Source organism: Rutidosis leptorrhynchoides, chromosome 7, assembly GCF_046630445.1.
Source record: "Rutidosis leptorrhynchoides isolate AG116_Rl617_1_P2 chromosome 7, CSIRO_AGI_Rlap_v1, whole genome shotgun sequence".
NCBI lineage: Eukaryota > Viridiplantae > Streptophyta > Magnoliopsida > Asterales > Asteraceae > Rutidosis > Rutidosis leptorrhynchoides.
In genome coordinates this window covers 257,893,465-257,915,855 of record NC_092339.1, presented here as the reverse complement: position 1 = coordinate 257,915,855, position 22,391 = coordinate 257,893,465, and the positions used below count along the sequence as shown (strand labels likewise).

Sequence of the window (22,391 nt, the reverse complement as noted above, 5' to 3'; positions counted from 1 at the left end):
AGTTCCCCTCATATTCAATGTACCGACAGATAACACTGCCAAATCCCTTCATATTCAATGTGCTTCAAGTAAATTCTGAAATCAACATGATGGACAAAATGTAGTATTATCAAAATCAATGTATACATATTTATGTGTGAACGTGTATTTTTTAATTTTTAGGCAAAATAACTAAAAGACTTAATTAAAACCACAAAACACCTACAATAAAAACACAATACAAGCCGAAGAAGGCAAGAAAACAAGCAAACTAGGCTAGAAAACCAATACTAGCGAAAGCAGCTCAACCCTAATTATACAATGTTATGAGTTTATCTATGTGTGCATGAGCAGAGCACGTGAGCTAGCTAAGTAACGGTGTCGGTTAGCATTCTTTTCTAGTGTGTGTAAACACTTGTCCATCTAATCTCTGTAAATCATTGGCTTAGTCAATACAAGTCAATTTGTGTTGTGAACATACACGCCTGTGTGATCTTTTGTTTCTTAATTTCATTACATGTGTGAATGTAAATATGAACATGTCATGAAAAAATTTCTAATTCATGTTGTCAAGAACCATCAACAAATATTTACAAAAAATCTCATAAGTTGAAAAAAAAAAAAAATCTCATACATTCCATTGAATACGGATAAGTTGTATAATAGATTAGTTAGCCGTGTACGAACAGAAAAAGGGCATGGCTTTATGGTTGACATATTCATCATACATCAAGACTCGTTTTGGTAAAAAAAAAAAATGAAAGAATACAATTTTTTTTTTTAACTTTTTAGACACTTATCTCATCTACATACCTGTTATAACATCCCCTCCTACTGTTAACAAGATTCTTCTTTCATTGCGAGCTGTTGTAGTATATCAAAATCTTCGTCTTGAAATGTATAGTAGACATCAGAGTCAATATCACTACAAAAAAAAAAAAAAAAAAAAAAAAAAAAAAAAAAAAAAAAACCTTGAAAAGGTAAGGCAAAGTATTACACAAATAACTTTAAGTAGGCGTATAAGCAATAAAGTGAAATCTTCTATTGTCTGGTAACATGTTGAGTTAAACTGGGTCATCTTTAGTACAGGCCAAATTACAATTCCCATTTATCAAAATCGTGTACGAATATTTATTCGCCATTATTCCCCTTTCTTCCATTTCATAAAAACACTTATACGCCTTTACCATTAATCTTGATTTACAATAACCATTAATCAACGCGTTGTATGTTATCACATTCGGATCAATTCCATTTTTTTGCATTTCAATAAAATACATATACGCCGACCCTACTCTTTTTCTAACCGCATGAGCATGAATTAAAGAAGTGTTAGTCACAATTGACGGATTTACCCCTTTGCATTTCATCTCGTGAAACAAATCTTTCGCTTCTTGAATATTTCCCGACTCCAAATACAAACAAATTATACTCGTATATGTCACATGATCCGGAAGAAAACCATTCGAAATCATATCTTTCCACACTTTACCAACTTCTTCAACGTTTGCGGTCTTACAAAGACCGCAAACAATCACGTTATACGTGATTAAATTACGCGCAAAACCTTTTTCCTCCATTTCTTCTAGTAACTTAAACACATTATTATAACCAAGCTTAACTTCACCAACGATTCGCGTTGTGTACGCGTAATGATCGGGCTTTAACCCATGCCACATCATCTCATTAAACATTTCTTTAGCCATGGTCAAATTACCGACCTTATAACAGCCGTTGACCAATATGGTATACGTGTAAACATCGGGCGAAAAACCAATATTTTCCATTTCTCCCTTCAACTCTCTCGCTTTTTCCAAATTACCCTTCATGCATAAACCGTGCATAAGGGTGTTGTACGTAATCATCGTAGGGGAAATATTCATACGTTTTAACTCGTATAACAACGAAAAAGCCTCGGTTAACCGCCCTAACAAACTATACCCGTAAATCAAGATATTATATGAAACTATATCGGGTAATAAATTTCTCCTTAACATTTCGGAATGTTGTTGTCTAGCATAAATAACTCGTGATTGTTTACTTAAACCGCACATGAGAATATTGTATGTATATACACTTGGTGAAACACCTGAAATCGCCATTTCTTCAGCAAGATTAAACGCGTTCACGATTAAACCTTTTTCACAATACGCGCGAATTAACGGGTTGTAACTTGTAAACCTTTAAACCCGTTATCGACATTTTAGAAATGAATTCTTTTGCCTGTTCAAAATCACCTTTTTTTGACCACGCACTAATTATCGCATTATATGAAACATCATTAGGCTCACACCCTCTCGATTTCATTTCTTCTATAAGTTCAATAGCTTGATCAATATCACCCTCTTTGCAATACGAATCCAACAAAGTATTGTACGTTACGATATCGGGTTTGATATTAAACTCATTCATCATATTATGTTTTCTTCTATCAGCGAATTTTAAGCATTTTAAGAATCCTATTGCAGTTCTTCACATCAGGCAAATACTTACTTCTAACCATTTTGGTAAACACACGTAAACATTGCTCAACCATCACATTTTTAACTAAAAAAAAAAAAACACAGCATAAAGTCGAGAATTTTCGCAACCATATGCACATTCGAATTACAATTGATTAAAACATCAACAACCCCATTTAAATTCCCACATACCAACCTTTCCATAACAGAAAAAGCCGCCCGGTTCATCAAATTACCCTCAGCAAGAATCTCAAAAATAGCAACAAATGAATTATTTGAAGGTGTAAAACCTGGTTGTCTTTCAACCCAATGAAAAAACCTAAAAGCAACTTTAGGATGTTTCTTAATTGAAGGTGTGTTTACCTGTGGTGATGATAGCATTTGAATATCTAACATGGAGGGTCATTGAGCGATGATAGTGATTAAAGCTAATAACAGATTCATGTGATTTGATAATGAAATTGATTTGGGATTTTCTTGTTAGTTAGGGTTTACGAGAAATCTTGTTAATGGGATTCGATAGACGTTGCAACTAGCGATGGCAATGGATACTATATGAATCGGGTGATGCCGTATCCATATCCATATCCATATTCATTTAATTTTTGTTCATCCATATCCATATCCATATCCGTTTAGTTTCAGGTCATCCATCCATATTCATATTCAGTGGATTAAGCAGGTTAATGGATATCCAATGGATATTAAAACTTTGTTATAATATTTTCTTATATGTGACTAAGACAAAAACGTAGTATAGCAATAATGAATATAACATGAAATTTGTAAGTTTATTTTGTTAGACATACGTGTTTTATTGTAATATATGATATATGATAGTTATTTTATTGAGGGATTGAAAGCATAATATAAATCTAATGGTATGTAAGCATAAAAATCTATATTTATGTATTTGTAAACGTATTTCGGGTGGTAATGGATATATCCATGGATGAAACTTTTCATCCATGTCCATATCCATATCCATTTAGATTCATCCATATCCGTATCCATATCCATTTAGGTTCATCCATATCCATCACAAAGCGGGTGGATCGGATGGATATCCACCGGATCGGGTGGCCATTGCCATCCCTAGTTGCAAGTCATTTCAACCTTGCAACCCCAAATTACTCCTTTTAATTTTTTGTTTTTCTACTTTCATCACTAAATTTTGATGTTTGCTTTAGGTTGCCTATCAAGTTTGGTTTTATCACAATATAGTCACTAAAGTTTATTTATTTATTTATTTATTGCTCCATCTATTAAGAGTGCATTTAATTAAACTAAATAATTTAATCTAGAATAATTCATAATGTAAACGATTCAAAAATTCTGAATGAAATATTAACCTTTAACATGAATAAAAATTATAAAATAATTATTTAGTAAGTGCTATTGATATAATTTAAATAGAATATTACATTTAATTTAGGTGATTAATGGTTAAGAGAGAATTCTAGTTCAGAATAATTCAACACACTGAATGTTGAACCATTCAATATCCTCTGTCATTATGAGGTCAGAAAAAACGCGTTGAAAGCTGAATTGTTCAACATTCAGCGATGAACCATTCAAATAAATATTGTAGATCCTTGATTTGTGTTTGTTCGTGTAAAAAAAAGGTTGTAAACCTGTAACTTTCTTTTATTGATCTTTGGAATTCGGATAATTAACAACGAGCAACACTCACAAGTCACATGGTTTTGTGATGTGTTACTGGTATCTGAAGTAGAGTACATTTTATATACATTTTTTTATCTGCAAAATAACTAAAACTCATATAGATACGAGGTCGTTTTTTAAAGAAAACGCCCTTAACATGGATTACAAAAAGACGGGGAAATGGAAAAGCTCGCACTTAGAAAATCAACCATCGACACACGAACTATCTATAAATGAGTCTCCATAACAACCCGAAACCTAAAAACTAACTAACTAACTAATCAAATCCGAAAACTACACGAAAATAAAAGGAAGAAATCAAATAAAGTACACAAGACGAATCACAACAATCAACCTCTAGGACCCGCCATTTGCAATCTACCATTGACCGTCTCTTTCAAAGTATTCTTCACGGACCGATTCTCTCTCTTGTACGAAACACATTGGTGGATCCATTGTCCGGCGCTCTCTCCTCGGCCAAACGTGTCATCATATCATCGAATATCGCGAAAGCCTCCACGGATATATCTCCTCTCCCGAAAACCAATAAACCACCATCTCTTCCATCTTGAGGGTTTTTCCAACAAATCACAATAAAGTCTTCCACTACGACCAATCAAGCCTTTCAACTTTCGAATCTACTTTACTTTTTGCCAACAAATCTTCCTTCCTTTTCTTCTTCTCCTTTTTCAATCGATCAAATCTAACCACAAACGTAATGTTATCATCGTTCTTCTCCAAGGTGGTTTTACAATCTTTGTCCGTGATATCATGAGAATTTAGTGTGATGACCCGAGAAATTCTGACCAAATTTAAACTTGAATCTTATTTGATTTCGACACGATAAGCAAAATCTGTAATGTGGAGTCTCAAAAACTTTGAACTATTTATATGGAATCATTTGACCTTTGACTATTCCCGACGATTCACAAACTTTACTTTGTAAATAAATAGGTACATGTAAATATAAATATATGGACATATATAATCCATAATGTATACTTTAAACCTTACTTTACTTTGTAAATAAATAGGTACATGTAAATATAAATATATGGACATATATAATCCATAATGTATACTTTAAACCTTAGGAATTAAAAATGTGAAATAATAAATAGAATAAATAAATTACCATTTTACATATATAATATTATGAGTCTATATGAATTCTAATAATAATTATTTAATATATTGTGATATATAATATTTAATAAATATTATTATATAATATAGTGTAAAGTTAATATATTATTTGTAATTACAAGTTTGAAGCTAAGTGATATATTAATATCATTATCATTAATTTCAGCATTTTTATTATTGTTAATATTCATGTTAATATTTATATTAGTAATAATATTACTTCTAAAATAAAATATATATATAATTTGTGTTATTATTATTAATGTTAGTATTATCATTAATAATATAAATATAACTAATATTATTATTAGTTATTATTAAATGTATTAATATTATCATATCTGTATTATTATTAATATTTATTTGATATTATTATTATTATTATTAATTTAATATTAATTGTATCTCGATAGCAATATTAATAAATTATTAGTTTTATTATTAGTATTAATATTTTATAACATTACCAATAATAAAATTTATGAATTACATATATATACACAAAAATATAAACAGATATATATATATATATATATAATTACATATATATATACACATAATACAGATATTTGTTTATAAATGAATACGTATACAGATTTTATTTATATAAATATATGTATATATATATATATAAATAAAAATTACAATTTAATATATAAATAAATGCAAAGAATCACGCTTTCTGTTCAAATCACTTTCAAGCCCGTGGAAGATTGTTTTCTGTCTCCAATTAGTACCAATCAGTGAAAAAGTATTTGAATGAATCCAAATTCTGTTGCAGGTCGTAATCTTTGTGAATACTTTTTATTATTATTATTTTTTTATATATATATTTTTTTCTGATTAATTGTCCTAGACGAATCAATTGTCTATAAAACAAAGAAATTACACTGTGATATTACTCTTTTTAATCACCATTACATCTTCAATATCAATTACCAATCCATACAGCTTTTATTTAGTGGAATTAAATCAAAAGGAACGAAGAAAACAGGCACTGCCCTGTTCTTGTTTCAATTTTCAAATAGATCGATTTTTTTTTACGAATTTCAAAAATGAGAAATGCAAGATTGTTGTTAATCTATTATGTAAACTATCTGGAAAGTTTAGAGGTCCAAATCATTCTATCAAATTTTAATTTTGGGGTCAAAGTTGATTTTAAAAAAGTCAAACGGCTGTTCCTTCGTGAAATTTATGAATGTGCTTATGTTTTAAGTCAAATTGAGAGGTTAGAAAGTTTCTAAGAATGAATTTGAACTTATTTCATTCAGGAATCGGGGTCTAAAACTTCCTAAATTTACGAGAGTGATTTAGAGTTCTTGAAGAACTTAACGAGCTGTTACAGCTCTTTTATTTTTTATTTATGTTGTTTTAATTAATTCAAACAAACCCCTATTTGATTCTGTGTCGTTTATGGATCCTAAATTGTATATGAAACTCATTACAAAATTGGATTGATCTCTGATTGAATTTACGAAAGTTAAAGAAGATGATAACTGAAAAAGTCGATTTAAATATTAATGAGTTATGCATTAAATCAGAAAAATGGTTACAGCAGGTTGGTTAAGAGAGGTGACGGGTTAGCGAGGGGTCTCGGATTCGATCCTCAATTGGTGCATTCTTTTTACTTAAGGCTTCTAAAGGTAGATTTAAATACCAAGAATTTTTATTATTATTATCATTATCATTTTCATTATTGTTATTAATATTATCATTATTAATGTTGTGATTATTATTATTGTTATTATTATTAGATATTATTAATACTATTAGTATTATAATTATTAAATGTATTATAGCTAAGTATTATTAACATAGTTATATGTATTATTAGTTATCATTATTATTATTATTATTATAGTTATAAATAAGTATATTGTTATTATTATCATGGTTATTATTATATTTGTTTTAACAACTAATATATGTATTAACATGAGTACATAAATACTATGATTAAAATTGTTATCGGTAACCTTATTATTAACATTATTATCATTATAGTTATTAGTAAAAATAGTAGTATTATTATTATTGTTAATAAAATCACTATTTTTATAGTTATTATTATTATTAGTATACATTACTATTAAAAGTATTACTTTGATAAAAATAATCATTTTATAACTATGATTATTATTATATTAGGATGAAACAATTATTATTTTTTATTTATTAATAACAACACTATTTTATCAAAACAACTATTAGTTATATAATCTATATTTACTACGTATAACATAACTATATTATTATTTTTGTAATAAATATTATTAAATGTAATCAATTAGATTATAAATGAAGAACATAGTTAAAATAACAATTAATTCAAGAGTAATAATATATATGTTCGATTATAATTATATATGTATTAATGAATACACAAATGGTATAGGTTCGTGAATCCGAGGCCAACCCTGCATGGTTCAATTTTGTCATATGTATTTTTACTACAAAATACATTAGGTGAGTTTCATTAATCCCTTTTTAAATGCTTTTGCAATATATATTTTTGGGACTGAGAATACATGCGCTGCTTTTATAACTATTTTATGAAATAGACACAAGTAATCGAAACTATATTCTATGGTTGGATTATCTAATCGAATATGCCCTTTTTATTAAGTCTGGTAATCTAAGAATTAGGGAACAGACACCCTAATTGACGCGAACTCTAAAGATAGATCTATCGGGCCCAACAAGCCCCATCCAAAGTACCGGATGCTTTAGTACTTCGAAATTTATATCATGTTCGAAGGAGGATCCCGGAATGATGGGGATATTCTTATATGTATATTGTGAATGTCGGTTACCAGGTGTTCAATCCATATGAATGACATTTTTGTCTCTATGCATGGGACGTATGTTTATGAGAAATGGAAATATGAAATCTTGTGGTCTATTAAAATTGTGAAAAGATTATTTATGTTAAACTAATGAACTCACCAACCTTTTGGTTGAAACTTGAAAGCATGTTTATTCTCAGGTATGAAAGAAATCTTCCGCTGTGCATTTGCTCATTTTAGAGTTATTACTTGGAGTTATTCATGACATATTTCAAAAGACATTGCATTCGGGTCGTTGAGTTCATCAAGATTATTGATTAGTCAATTATAGTTTGATATATTATGAAATAGTATGCATGCCGTCAACTTTCGATGTAAATGAAAGTTTGTCTTTTAAAAACGAATGCAATGTTTGTAAAATGTATCATATAGGGGTCAAGTACCTCACGATGTAATCAACTGTTGTGAATTGTTTATAATCGATATGGACTTCGTCCGGATGGATTAGGACGGGTCCTTTCAGTTGGTATCAGAGCGGTAGTCTTAGTGAACCGGGTCTGCATTAGTGTGTCTAACTGATAAGTCATTAGGATACATTAGTGAGTCTGGACTTCGACCGTGTCTGCATGTCAGAAGTTTTGCTTATCATTTTTGTCGGAAATCATTTGCTTATCATCCTTAGTAAATTACATGCTTATTATTCTTAGTCTAGACACATCTTATTGCATTGACTGCATGAATAGTGTATAGACAAAATTCATATCATAGCGTATCTGTTATAGTTACCTTTGCCTGACAGCTTCCGTAGATTCCTCCGTAACTTATGGGATTTTAGTATTATATATGCATATGTAAATCATGTATTGCAGGATACTAATCTATATCCTATAATCTATTTCTTATCGAAAATCCTTCATCTGATCGTACGAGATGAATCCCTCAACTAATTCGAGTCCCTCGGATTTCGAAAACTATTCCGATAGTTATCCCGACAGTTATTCCGAATGGATAGTCATCTAAGTTCCGGAAGCAACATCATCAGAATGAATCAACCAATCATCCATCCCCAATTCATCTGATGGATTCGTACTCGACTTAATCAATGGAGACGCGCAGAAGGCGATCCCTTCCACTAACTGAAATCACCTTTTGGCGAAGAACCTGAAGCACTTACCGGCGAACTTGTTCGTAACACCATTTTCACCCTTATTTCCCGAATATCTCGCCACGACTATATCATAACTCAGATTCTAAACCTTATTCATCCGCTCGTTTCAACCGACAATCATCCCGGAATAATATAAGAAGTCAACGAACTTCGCGCTCGAGTAATCAATTTGGAGAACATGGTGCAAAACTTACCAGCTCCAGCAACATCACCGACACCAACAGTACCATCAGTAACATCATCTGTATCATCAACAATCTTTGCCTCAATATCACATTCTGTACCACGAGCATAATCATCATTCTACGTATCGTTCTATCTATTTTATCTTCGTTCGACATGGCAATTATGTAATCTCTTATGTTTTATAGATTATGTATCTTAGTTCTAACGGTAAATCAAATGAGATTAATACTATATTAACTCATTAAATCTATAATTACATCTGAAGAAAATATATATTTAAGTATGTTTTCAAAAAGATTGTAATTAAAATTTTTTTGTACAAACTGTTAATGGTGAAAATATTTTAACGGGTAGGTAATACCCGAGGAATATTTAGATTTCACATTAATAAATTACACTGTACATTCTTCGAATATGATTCAACAATCATTTACTATCCTACTTACATTCACCGATATACGTACCCGTTCACCGCAGAATAACCATTTTTATTCAATTTCATATTCGGATTTTGACTTTTCAGAATCCAAAAAGTGGCATAATGAAGAAAACATATGACAAAATAAAATTTGTTAGAAACAGACTAATTAACTATGAGAAATTGTGTTAAGAATCCACGCTAACTGTTCCTAGCTAATTGTTCCTAGCTAACTGATTACATTTTATTTATCGCAATTTACATTCTCGTAATTTTAATTATCGTCATTTAATTTCTGTTATTTACTTTACGCACTTTATTTATCGTTATTTAATTTCTGTTATTTATTTTTACACATTTTAAGTATCGGGACACGTATACAAAGTTTTGACATATCATATTGACCCATCTATATATATTATTTGGAATAACCATGGACACTCTATATGCAGTAATGCGGGAGTTAGCTATACAGGGTTGAGGTTATTCTACAATAATATATATAGCTTGAGTTGTGATCGAGTCTGAGACATGTACACGGGTCACGATACATATTAATTAATTCGAATATTATATATTAAACTATATATGAATTGTTGTACTACAAATTGTGGACTATGAACTGTGGACTAATGACATTGGACAATTGAAATGAATTAAAATATTGATTATAACATATGAAACTAAACATCTCTTCAAGTTTGCCACTTGATTTCAACTTAAACCTCATTTGTATCTTGACGATTCCAATATGCGTTCAAACTTTCATGATTCTTGAAAACACCTCAATCGATAGGATGAATCAACCGCACTTCATCTACGGAAGGAAAAATTTATGCATATAGTTATGCACCTGAGAAACTCTCGACAACTGAGTAAAAGTTTAACACGTAGCCACGTCAGATCCTTTGGCATTTATTAGCAAAAAAAAAAAAAAAAAAAAAAAAAACTTTGCAATCCCTTTGCAAAGTAGCCAATTTTGTCACAGCTCCAACAAGTCAGCTTCGAATTTTCATTCGAAGTAGCCTTACTATAATCCTGATATATACAATTACCCTTTTGATACCGGAAAATTCTTTTATATTCCACCATATTACCAGCAACCTCGTTGCTTTTTGGCTTAAATCTCTCTGACAAATCATTATATTTATTCATTGAAACCGTATCATATACTCGTCCACATCTGGTAACGAGAACTGCCATAACAATTACCGGGAATCAGCAATCAGTACTTTGAAAACTCACAGCATATCTACATCAACAGTTATATGTATGACATTTATCTCTTAGAATTATGATCTCTTATTCTAAAATTCCGAAAAGCACTCAGTCACAAATCAATACTCTGAATGTTGAAAAAGTTGAATGAAGCAGCAGAAACCATAGACAACCGTAAACGACCATAATCATCGAAGGTTTGATGATAAACAATAGTATGTTGAAAAAGCTCAGAAAAATTTGGTACTGAAAAACAGATTGAGCAAACCATGAAGGAGATCAAGGTCAAATACAAGGACCATACCATATATTCAAAGAACCCAGGTAATTCTGGATCCGATGAAACCTCCAATGAATATCTTGCTCCGTACTCATGTTAAAATCTTGCAGAAAATCTTTCTTCATCAATCATCGAACTTAGAAATTCCAAAATATCATCATCAATATCTTCGATATTTCTGAGGATATTTTCATAAATATTCTCGTCCAAAATTATATACCTCTTCGTGCTTCCGATGTATCATTATATTAGAAACATTCAAGAAAAAATTTAGTACCGAAAAGCAGATTATGCGAAACTATGAAGAAAGCCGTGGACAAATCACAAAGAATAAGTTTGACTTCAAAGAATCCAAATGATTCAATGTCTGCTAAAGTCTTTAGTGAATGTCTTGCTCCTTACTCTAAACCCTTGCAGACAATAGTTTCTATCATCCTCTGATCTTAGATATTCCGAGATATTATCGTATCTTTCATTATAAATATCCTCCATATTTCTAGAGATATTTTTATAACTATTCTTATCTGAAATCATTAATCTCTTCGTGCTATTAGTATTACATCATATAGAAACTGTTAGTTTCTATATTCTGTAAACTTTCGAGCTTAAAATATGAATGTTATTGAAGTAATGTTGGGAACTGATGCATGAGTTAGTATAATATAATGACACTTGATCAACATGATTATATTACAGTAAGTCATGCTGAGTTTCTAATGAAACTTGATGATTCACAGACCATAACTTCATCAGGTGCCATGTTACATAACTTCTTCATTCTGCTTAACTTCTGAACATATCAAGAAAATATATTCTTGATAGTTCTATTCTCAGTGATTCAGGTAATTTGACAAATCAAATCGTGCGGTAACGTTCTTTCTTGTTTATAACATTAAGTTCATTCGAAACTCCATATTTACGAATTCTGAACCGTTACTCGCTTTACTAGAGGACGGGAGGATAATAAAAAGGCAAAGGGCTCCAAAATATAAGAGAAAATATAAATCCCAATAACAACACGGAGGTTACAAACCATGGATGTTAATAGGAATAACAAAATAAAGACACGGCATAATTAAGAATAGTATCACCCCAGGGTAAAAGTAAAAGAAACAATTTTTTTCTGGTGGAAGATTGAAAAGAAGAATGACAGATATGAAGGTTAGGAAAGTATCAAGGATTAGAACTGGACTAAGCATTTTCACAATCTTTTAGATGTATGAACTAAGGAAGGAAGCATAGGAATGGTGAGAATAATGGAACTGAAGAGCTTAATTTATAATGGAAATATCAGGCAGAGTAATCGAGGCAGATCACCGTATTTAATTATAGAGATCTTAATTTCCTTATTTGCTGAAGAATCAGATCTTATAGATCTTCAAGATTTTCTTTAAATCCCTTGAATTCTAGAATTCAACCAAGGCAATGTCAAAAGTTAAGACGCGCCTTATTTTCTAAATTCAACCATGACTACGTCAAAAGTCAAGACAAACCTATACTCACTTCATTTCACTCTTTTGTGATAACTTCATTCGTATGCTTTGAATAATCGAATTATTTTATCTAATGATAAAACTCTATTTATCAGCTCATATTCGTCAGGAAAACATATTTATTGTTAGCCATGACGACCTCGCTCAAATTTCGGGACGAAATTTCTTTAACGGGTAGGTACTGTGATGACCCGATAAATTCTGACCAAATTTAAACTTGAATCTTATTTGATTTCGACACGATAAGCAAAATCTGTAATGTGGAGTCTCAAAAACTTTGAACTATTTATATGGAATCATTTGACCTTTGACTATTCCCGATGATTCACCAACTTTACTTTGTAAATAAATAGGTACATGTAAATATAAATATATGGACATATATAATCCATAATGTATACTTTAAACCTTACTTTACTTTGTAAATAAATAGGTACATGTAAATATAAATATATGGACATATATAATCCATAATGTATACTTTAAACCTTAGGAATTAAAAATGTGAAATAATAAATAGAATAAATAAATTACCATTTTACATATATAATATTATGAGTCTATATGAATTATAATAATAATTATTTAATATATTGTGATATATAATATTTAATAAATATTATTATATAATATAGTGTAAAGTTAATATATTATTTGTAATTACAAGTTTGAAGCTAAGTGATATATTAATATCATTATCATTAATTTCAGCATTTTTATTATTGTTAATATTCATATTAATATTTATATTAGTAATAATATTACTTCTAAAATAAAATATATATATAAATTGTGTTATTATTATTAATGTTAGTATTATCATTAATAATATAAATATAACTAATATTATTATTAGTTATTATTAAATGTATTAATATTATCATATCTGTATTATTATTAATATTTATTTGATATTATTATTATTATTATTATTATTATTATTAATTTAATATTAATTGTATCTCGATAGCAATATTAATAAATTATTAGTATTAATATTTTATAACATTACCAATAATAAAATTTATGAATTACATATATATACACAAAAATATAAACAGATATATATATATATATATATATATATAATTACATATATATATACACACATAATACAGATATTTGTTTATAAATGAATACGTATACAGATTTTTTTATATAAATATATGTATATATATATATATATATATAAATTACAATTTAATATATAAATAAATGCAAAGAATCACGCTTTCTGTTCAAATCACTTTCAAGCCCGTGGAAGATTGTTTTCTGTCTCCAATTAGTACCAATCAGTGAAAAAGTATTTGAATGAATCCAAATTCTGTTGCAGGTCGTAATCTTTATGAATACTTTTTATTATTATTATTTTTTTATATATATTTTTTTTCTGATTAATTGTCCTAGACGAATCAATTGTCTATAAAACAAAGAAATTACACTGTGATATTACTCTTTTTAATCACCATTACATCTTCAATATCAATTACCAACCCATACAGCTTTTATTTAGTGGAATTAAATCAAAAGGAACGAAGAAAACAGGCACTGCCCTGTTCTTGTTTCAATTTTCAAATAGATCGATTTTTTTTACGAATTTCAAAAATGAGAAATGCAAGATTGTTGTTAATCTATTATGTAAACTATCTGGAAAGTTTAGAGGTCCAAATCATTCTATCAAATTTTAATTTTGGGGTCAAAGTTGATTTTAAAAAAGTCAAACGGCTGTTCCTTCGTGAAATTTATGAATGTGCTTATGTTTTAAGTCAAATTGAGAGGTTAGAAAGTTTCTAAGAATGAATTTGAACTTATTTCATTCAGGAATCGGGGTCTAAAACTTCCTAAATTTACGAGAGTGATTTAGAGTTCTTGAAGAACTTAACGAGCTGTTACAGCTCTTTTATTTTTTGTTTATGTTGTTTTAATTAATTCAAACAAACCCCTAATTGATTCTGTGTCGTTTATGGATCCTAAATTGTATATGAAACTCATTACAAAATTGGATTGATCTCTGATTGAATTTACGAAAGTTAAAGAAGATGATAACTGAAAAAGTCGATTTAAATATTAATGAGTTATGCATTAAATCAGAAAAATGGTTACAGCAGGTTGGTTAAGAGAGGTGACGGGTTAGCGAGGGGTCTCGGATTCGATCCTCAATTGGTGCATTCTTTTTACTTAAGGCTTCTAAAGGTAGATTTAAATACCAAGAATTTTTATTATTATTATCATTATCATTTTTATTATTGTTATTAATATTATCATTATTAATGTTGTGATTATTATTATTGTTATTATTATTAGATATTATTAATACTATTAGTATTATAATTATTAAATGTATTATAGCTAAGTATTATTAACATAGTTATATGTATTATTAGTTATCATTATTATTATTATTATTATTATGATAGTTATAAATAAGTATATTGTTATTATTATCATGGTTATTATTATATTTGTTTTAACAACTAATATATGTATTAACATGAGTACATAAATACTATGATTAAAATTGTTATCGGTAACCTTATTATTAACATTATTATCATTATAGTTATTAGTAAAAATAGTAGTATTATTATTATTGTTAATAAAATCACTATTTTTATAGTTATTATTATTATTAGTATACATTACTATTAAAAGTATTACTTTGATAAAAATAATCATTTTATAACTATGATTATTATTATATTAGGATGAAACAATTATTATTTTTTATTTATTAATAACAACACTATTTTATCAAAACAACTATTAGTTATATAACTCTATATTTACTACGTATAACATAACTATATTATTATTTTTGTAATAAATATTATTAAATGTAATTAATTAGATTATAAATGAAGAACATAGTTAAAATAACAATTAATTCAAGAGTAATAATATATATGTTCGATTATAATTATATATGTATTAATGAATACACAAATGGTATAGGTTCGTGAATCCGAGGCCAACCCTGCATGGTTCAATTTTGTCATATGTATTTTTACTACAAAATACATTAGGTGAGTTTCATTAATCCCTTTTTAAATGCTTTTGCAATATATATTTTTGGGACTGAGAATACATGCGCTGCTTTTATAACTGTTTTACGAAATAGACACAAGTAATCGAAACTATATTCTATGGTTGGATTATCTAATCGAATATGCCCTTTTTATTAAGTCTGGTAATCTAAGAATTAGGGAACAGACACCCTAATTGACGCGAACTCTAAAGATAGATCTATCGGGCCCAACAAGCCCCATCCAAAGTACCGGATGCTTTAGTACTTCAAAATTTATATCATGTCCGAAGGAGGATCCCGGAATGATGGGGATATTCTTATATGTATATTGTGAATGTCGGTTACCAGGTGTTCAATCCATATGAATGATATTTTTGTCTCTATGCATGGGACGTATGTTTATGAGAAATGGAAATATGAAATCTTGTGGTCTATTAAAATTATGAAAAGATTATTTATGTTAAACTAATGAACTCACCAACCTTTTGGTTGAAACTTGAAAGCATGTTTATTCTCAGGTATGAAAGAAATCTTCCACTGTGCATTTGCTCATTTTAGAGTTATTACTTGGAGTCATTCATGACATATTTCAAAAGACATTGCATTCGGGTCATTGAGTTCATCAAGATTATTGATTAGTCAATTATAGTTTGATATATTATGAAATAGTATGCATGCCGTCAACTTTCGATGTAAATGAAAGTTTGTCTTTTAAAAACGAATGCAATGTTTGTAAAATGTATCATATAGGGGTCAAGTACCTCGCGATGTAATCAACTGTTGTGAATCGTTTATAATCGATATGGACTTCGTCCGGATGGATTAGGACGGGTCCTTTCATTTAGAGTTAGTCCATGAACATCAACTACCTTCTTTATCAAGTCTTTATTGCCCATTTTATTCGTAATAACATCAAACCCCACAGTCAAAACTTCAACAAGAACATCCAACTCAAAAGAGTCACCATTGTGATTATAAACAAAAGGACTCGAGTCAAAACCATGCCTTGAACCAATTTGACCAACATTACCTCTACCACAAATATTATTATCAACCTGCACAGACCCAAAACGTAGACCCGAATAGTTCAAACCCGAAGCATCTGAGTTGACTGTGGCAGTCTTCACTAATTGCTGTTTTTCAAGACGGTTCATAATACCTTCGGTCTTCGATCTGCTTGACACCACGAAACGATTAGTCGACTCCGTTAAGGGCTTATCAGATTCATCGAAAAGAACCCGATTCAAACTATTTATGTTCAATATTTCTGAGACCCAAACACTACACCTCGATCTCTTCTCATCATCTATATCAACCGTAACCACATCGTGAATGTGTTTCATACATGTTGACTTAACAAAATCAAACAGGGAGACAACCAAATCAAAATACGAAGTCGATTTGGAAATGGTAAAGAACTCGCCAAACAATTTGGCCACTTTCGTTACACTATATTCGGACACACAAGTAATCGCAACACCCGTTATATATAACCAAGCATAACCATGGAACGTATCTGCATTCTCCAAAAATGGAGTAATCTTAACGAACTCCGTCGACTGAGAGTTAACGATATTATTGAAACTCTCCTCGTCTCCAGAAAAGCATATGTAACCGAAATGGCCAAATTTGCATATGTTTGAAACTCGAGCTTTACAAGAAATCAAGAAACAAGAAACTTTCATCTCTAACAAGGGAACAATATCTAGCAGTAAAACAAAAAAAAAAATGGATTTGCTGTAACACCAACAGATTAGGTGCTAATTTGCACCTCAGAATCTTTAGTAACCGGAGCAGTCGATCGACCATCTCCATTTCTGCGTTTTGGCCATCCTACATGTATAAGGCGGCCAAAGATGGGCGATCTATTGAACTCCTTTACAGCCTTCAACGCGTCTGAATCATCAACAAAAGAAACAAACGAATATTGCCTCGACGGCCAAAAATTTATTTCCAAAAGTGTACCATTCTTACCAAACGTGGACTATGCCATATTAAGAGTTACCGATCTATCGATTCTACTAATGAAGATGGTATTGTTAGACCTCTTTGACCCGAAGCCACTGGCCCTACTTCCATCTCCGGCAACATGATCACTAGAAGCAGTAATTGCGGGCAGGGTATTACCCGGACGTGAATAACCAAGGGGAGAAGTATCATCCGCATACTAAAGAACGAGGTAAGAAATCTTCGAGAGTGAAAGGGTTAGGAATCGAGGGTAAAAAATTGGATTTGTGTTACCTTCAACGTAAATACTACATCATTATACATTACGTCATTTTATTTATGAGCCCCAAATTGTTTTTATGGTATTAATTATTAAAGTTGGTCATTACATAGAATTATAGTTGCTTATCAAGTTTCTCGTCTACATATATCATATAAGCTCCTAATCAACGAGTTCCGACATCGCATTCGAATCCCCTCAGTAACATTTAATTGCCATTAAAAAATCAAACTATTTCTATATGGACTTTCCTCTTCAAATACATGTCAGAAATATTCAAAGATAGTTTAAATCCAATTTTTATGTAAAAGATCTACACGTTTAGCTAACAATGAACGAACTATTTGTTACCTTAAAAACATTAAAAAAAAAAGTGTGTAAACATCAAGTAATTTGTTCAGAATAATACCAAAGAAAGATAATGAGATACAAAGTATAATTTTCAAAACTATTTTGAACTTTCATAATAATCAAAACAAAAGGGGCCTACAATGTCACTTACACCAACTATCAAGACCTTTCGTAATATTTATTCTATCGCTGGAATAAACCCTAACCCTAACTCTCAGTTATCGAAACTTTGGTGATGAAGCTATTCGATGACAGCGGCTCCGATTCAGACGGCGGTTCCGGCGACATATCGAAGATCCAAATTAACGATGAATTTTCTCGCCGTTATGAACACAATAAGAAACGCGAAGATTTACAGCGGTTCAAGGAGCTAAAAAAGAAAGGCATAATTGATTTAGATGATGATGAAGATGATGAAGATATTATTAATTTTTCAAGTAAGCAGGATTTGAAGTTTTTTGATGCTTTAATTAAAGTAAAAAATCAGGATCCTTCACTTAAGAATACTGATGCTAAGTTATTTGATTCTGATAATGATGATTATGATAATGATGAGTATGATAATGAGGCTAGTGATGAGATTAGTGTTAAGGAGAAGACAAAGAATCCTACGTATTTGAAAGATGTGACTACAAAACATTTACTCGGAGAAGGACCTGAGTTTGAAGATGAAAATGATAGTAAGAATAATAAGAAAAGTTACTTTGAGGAACAAGAGGCATTAAGGAAGGAGTTTTTGGATGCTTTTGGTGATGAAGATATTGATGGGGATATTATAAAAGTGAAGGAGGGTAACAAGGGTGATGATGACGATGAAGATGACAGTGAGTATGTAAAGAAGTTGGATGAGTATTTTAAGGAGGATGAGAAGTTGGATGAAAAAGAAAAGTTTTTAAAGGATTATTTTAGGAAAAAGATGTGGTTGGATAAAGATAAAAGTAATCATGAAGTATTGGATGATGATGATGGAATAGATTTTTCAGAGGATGAAGAGGAGTTAGGTAAGCAAGAGGATTTTCAGAGAAATTATAATTTTAGGTACGAGGAAAATGCAGGCGACAGAGTAATGAGGTATTCAAGAAAAGTTAATGATTCTGTGAGGAAGAAGGATAATGCTAGGAGCTTACAGAGGAATAATAAAGAGGAGAGAATGGCACGGGCTGAGATTGAGAGGAAAGAAGAGTTGAAGCGTTTGAAAAACTTGAAGAAGAAAGAGATTAATGAGAAGATTAAGAAGTTTAGGGAAACTGCTGGGATTGGTGAAGATGCTGATTGTGTATTGGATGAACGTGATCTTGAGGAGGAATTTGATCCGGAAGAATATGATAGAAAGATGAAGAAGGCGTTTGATGATAAGTTTTATGAAGCAGAAGATGTTGACCCTGAGTTTGGTAGTGAAGATGAAGATGGTGAATTGAAAAAACCTAATTTTGATGAGGAAGACGATTTGCTTGGTTTGCCTAAAGGATGGGATGATGAATTTGGTTCTGATGATGGGTTTTTAGGTACTAGAAAAAGATTGTTGAAAAGCAAGGTTAATAATGGTGGTTATGAAGAACAAAAACAAGACAAAGAAGAAACAATGTTACAAGAAGGAAAAAGGAGGAAACGAAAAAGTTCTGAATTAGAAATGGAAGTTGTTGAAAAGAGTTAGAGGAGTACTATAAGTTGGACTATGAAGGTAGTATTGGGGATTTGAAGACTAGGTTTAAGTACATGCCTGTTAACAAAAATAATTATGGATTGAAAGCGAAGGAGATATTGGTAATGGATGATAAGGAGCTAAATCAGTCAGTTCCTTTGAAGAAATTAGCGACTTACAGAGAAGATGAATTTGTTGTTCCTCGTAAGAAGATAAAAGAACAAAAACAGAGGATTAAGTCTCATCTTAAAGGAGAGTCTTTAAATGGAGCCAACAATGGCAGCAAGAGAGTAAATCATGATGTTGTATAGGCAGAAAATGAAAAGTCACATTTGGATGCACAAAATGAAGATCCGAAACCGTTATCCAGGAAACAAAGAAGAAAGAATCGGTTAAATGAATTGAAGCTGTCAACTTCAAGGCTTATTGCATATCATAAACTTAAGCCTAAAGCCAAAATCAAGAAGAAAAATAAATCATAATAAGATTTTTATATAAGGTACTTTTGAATGATATTTAACTTTACTTTATGGTTCATGCTTTCTCGTTAACTGTTTATATGTGCATGTTATATGTTTATCATTAAAGATTCAGTCTTGATTAATATTGTAGTTGATGAAGTTGATTGCAATATCTGTTTACTTTTTATTCATTTGTTTACAGTCTAATTTGATATGCATCTCAACGCTGCCTTGTCATTCACTTGCCCCCAACTTTCTGTACATAGTTCCTCGGCCTATCCCTGCAAACCCTTGAGTGAATAATACTTTGCTGCAAGTAGAGGTTACAATTTAGGCGGGTCTAACTGGTTAAGGTATCTAGTAAAGTGGATTTTGGGTCAAAATGGTTTAGATCAACTGATGAACGTTTAACATTTAGTTATTTTTACTTATGAAATGTTATGAATTAGTTAATATTCTATTCAGTATAATACTGTGACGCCCCGTACTAAATCAACATGTACGGACCATCAACAACAGGATCATTACAAGGTCAAACACTATATGCGTTTTCAAAACAAGTTTGCATTCATGATAAAAGGTGACGTCATAACTAACGTCAAATGTTTTACATCAAAAGTATGCTTCTATGAATAGAAGCAAAGATAATAGTGCGTGACCCTTAGGTCATTACAAATCATTATTTCAAAAGTATTAAAGTTTGAATGCAAGATAAAGTGTTTCATGCGGTGACATCTCTAGTAAAGCACAGCGGAAGTCTACGAGGCATGACTAGTACAACAGCGGAACTGAAACATTATCTACTCAAACAGAGCAAACTGAAAATCATCTTTACAGTAGCCCAGGTATTTTGATCAGTTCTAGAAAACAGTAAACAGTGTGTTCCGGTGGGTTCTTGGTGCTTGATGTTCATCACGGTTCTCATCCTTGATGCATATAGCTTCAAGTGTACAACTCGTTGATGTGTTTACATCATCTTTACCAAGTTTTGACCATCATAACACAAGTGTAAGTCTAAGATAAGTAGAACAACTCAATTAAGTGTTGCAAGTAGTTTGATAAACCAAAGTTACATCAAGATCTTAGATCCGACACTTACATGAACTATAAAAGTAATATTGAACTACAAACTTGAAAGTAAACTAACTAATCAAGATCTTAAGTTGTAGAACATAGTTCTTAGTTAGATCTTGAAGATCCTAGACCCAAAAGTCTAGATCTAGAGTTATTAAGTTAGATCCTAAGTTATAACACTTGAATCTTTACTTTAATGAAACCATAAGTTATGAAACTTAGATTTTCATCTTGTAAAGTGTATGTAAGCTTATGAGCTCTTAATTATGACAAAATTAGAAGACCATAAGCTATAGAAACTTAGATCTTTCATAAATATATGAAGTTATAACTAAAAAGTTATACTTCCATGTTCTTGAACTTATAAAGTTAACTTTTAGTTTCAAGAAATATGAGATCAAGATTAACTAGTAATACTTGACCAAATTAACATCATTTCAACTTTAAAGTGCATAAAATGAAGAAATAAGTTAAATCTACAAGTAATAAGTTCATGGTTGTTCATACTTTAAAGATTCAAGCCAAAGCTTTGATCTTTAAGAATGTAAACTTTAAGTTTATAAACATGTATCACAAGTATGATTTTAACACTCATGAACTTTAAATCTTTAACAAGTTTTATGGAAGAATCAAAACATAAACTTGATTCTCCTAGATTCTTTATGTTCTTGAATAAACAAGATGATATGAAGAAACAAACTAGAGAGTTTGATTCTTAATAACTAGTAAGTAAACAACAAACAACAACTAACAAGTAACTTAAACAACAACAAAGAACAAGTATACAACAAGTAAATGATGATGATATTG

At 30.3% G+C, this 22,391-nt stretch overlaps 2 pseudogenes; one reads left to right on the top strand and one right to left on the bottom strand.

Moving 5' to 3' along the window:
* Positions 1-833: 833 nt before the first annotated feature.
* Positions 834-17,905, bottom strand: LOC139859970 (uncharacterized; annotated as a pseudogene).
* A 10-nt stretch (positions 17,906-17,915) lies between these two features.
* Positions 17,916-20,528, top strand: LOC139859969 (uncharacterized; annotated as a pseudogene).
* The last annotated feature ends 1,863 nt before the right edge of the window (positions 20,529-22,391 follow it).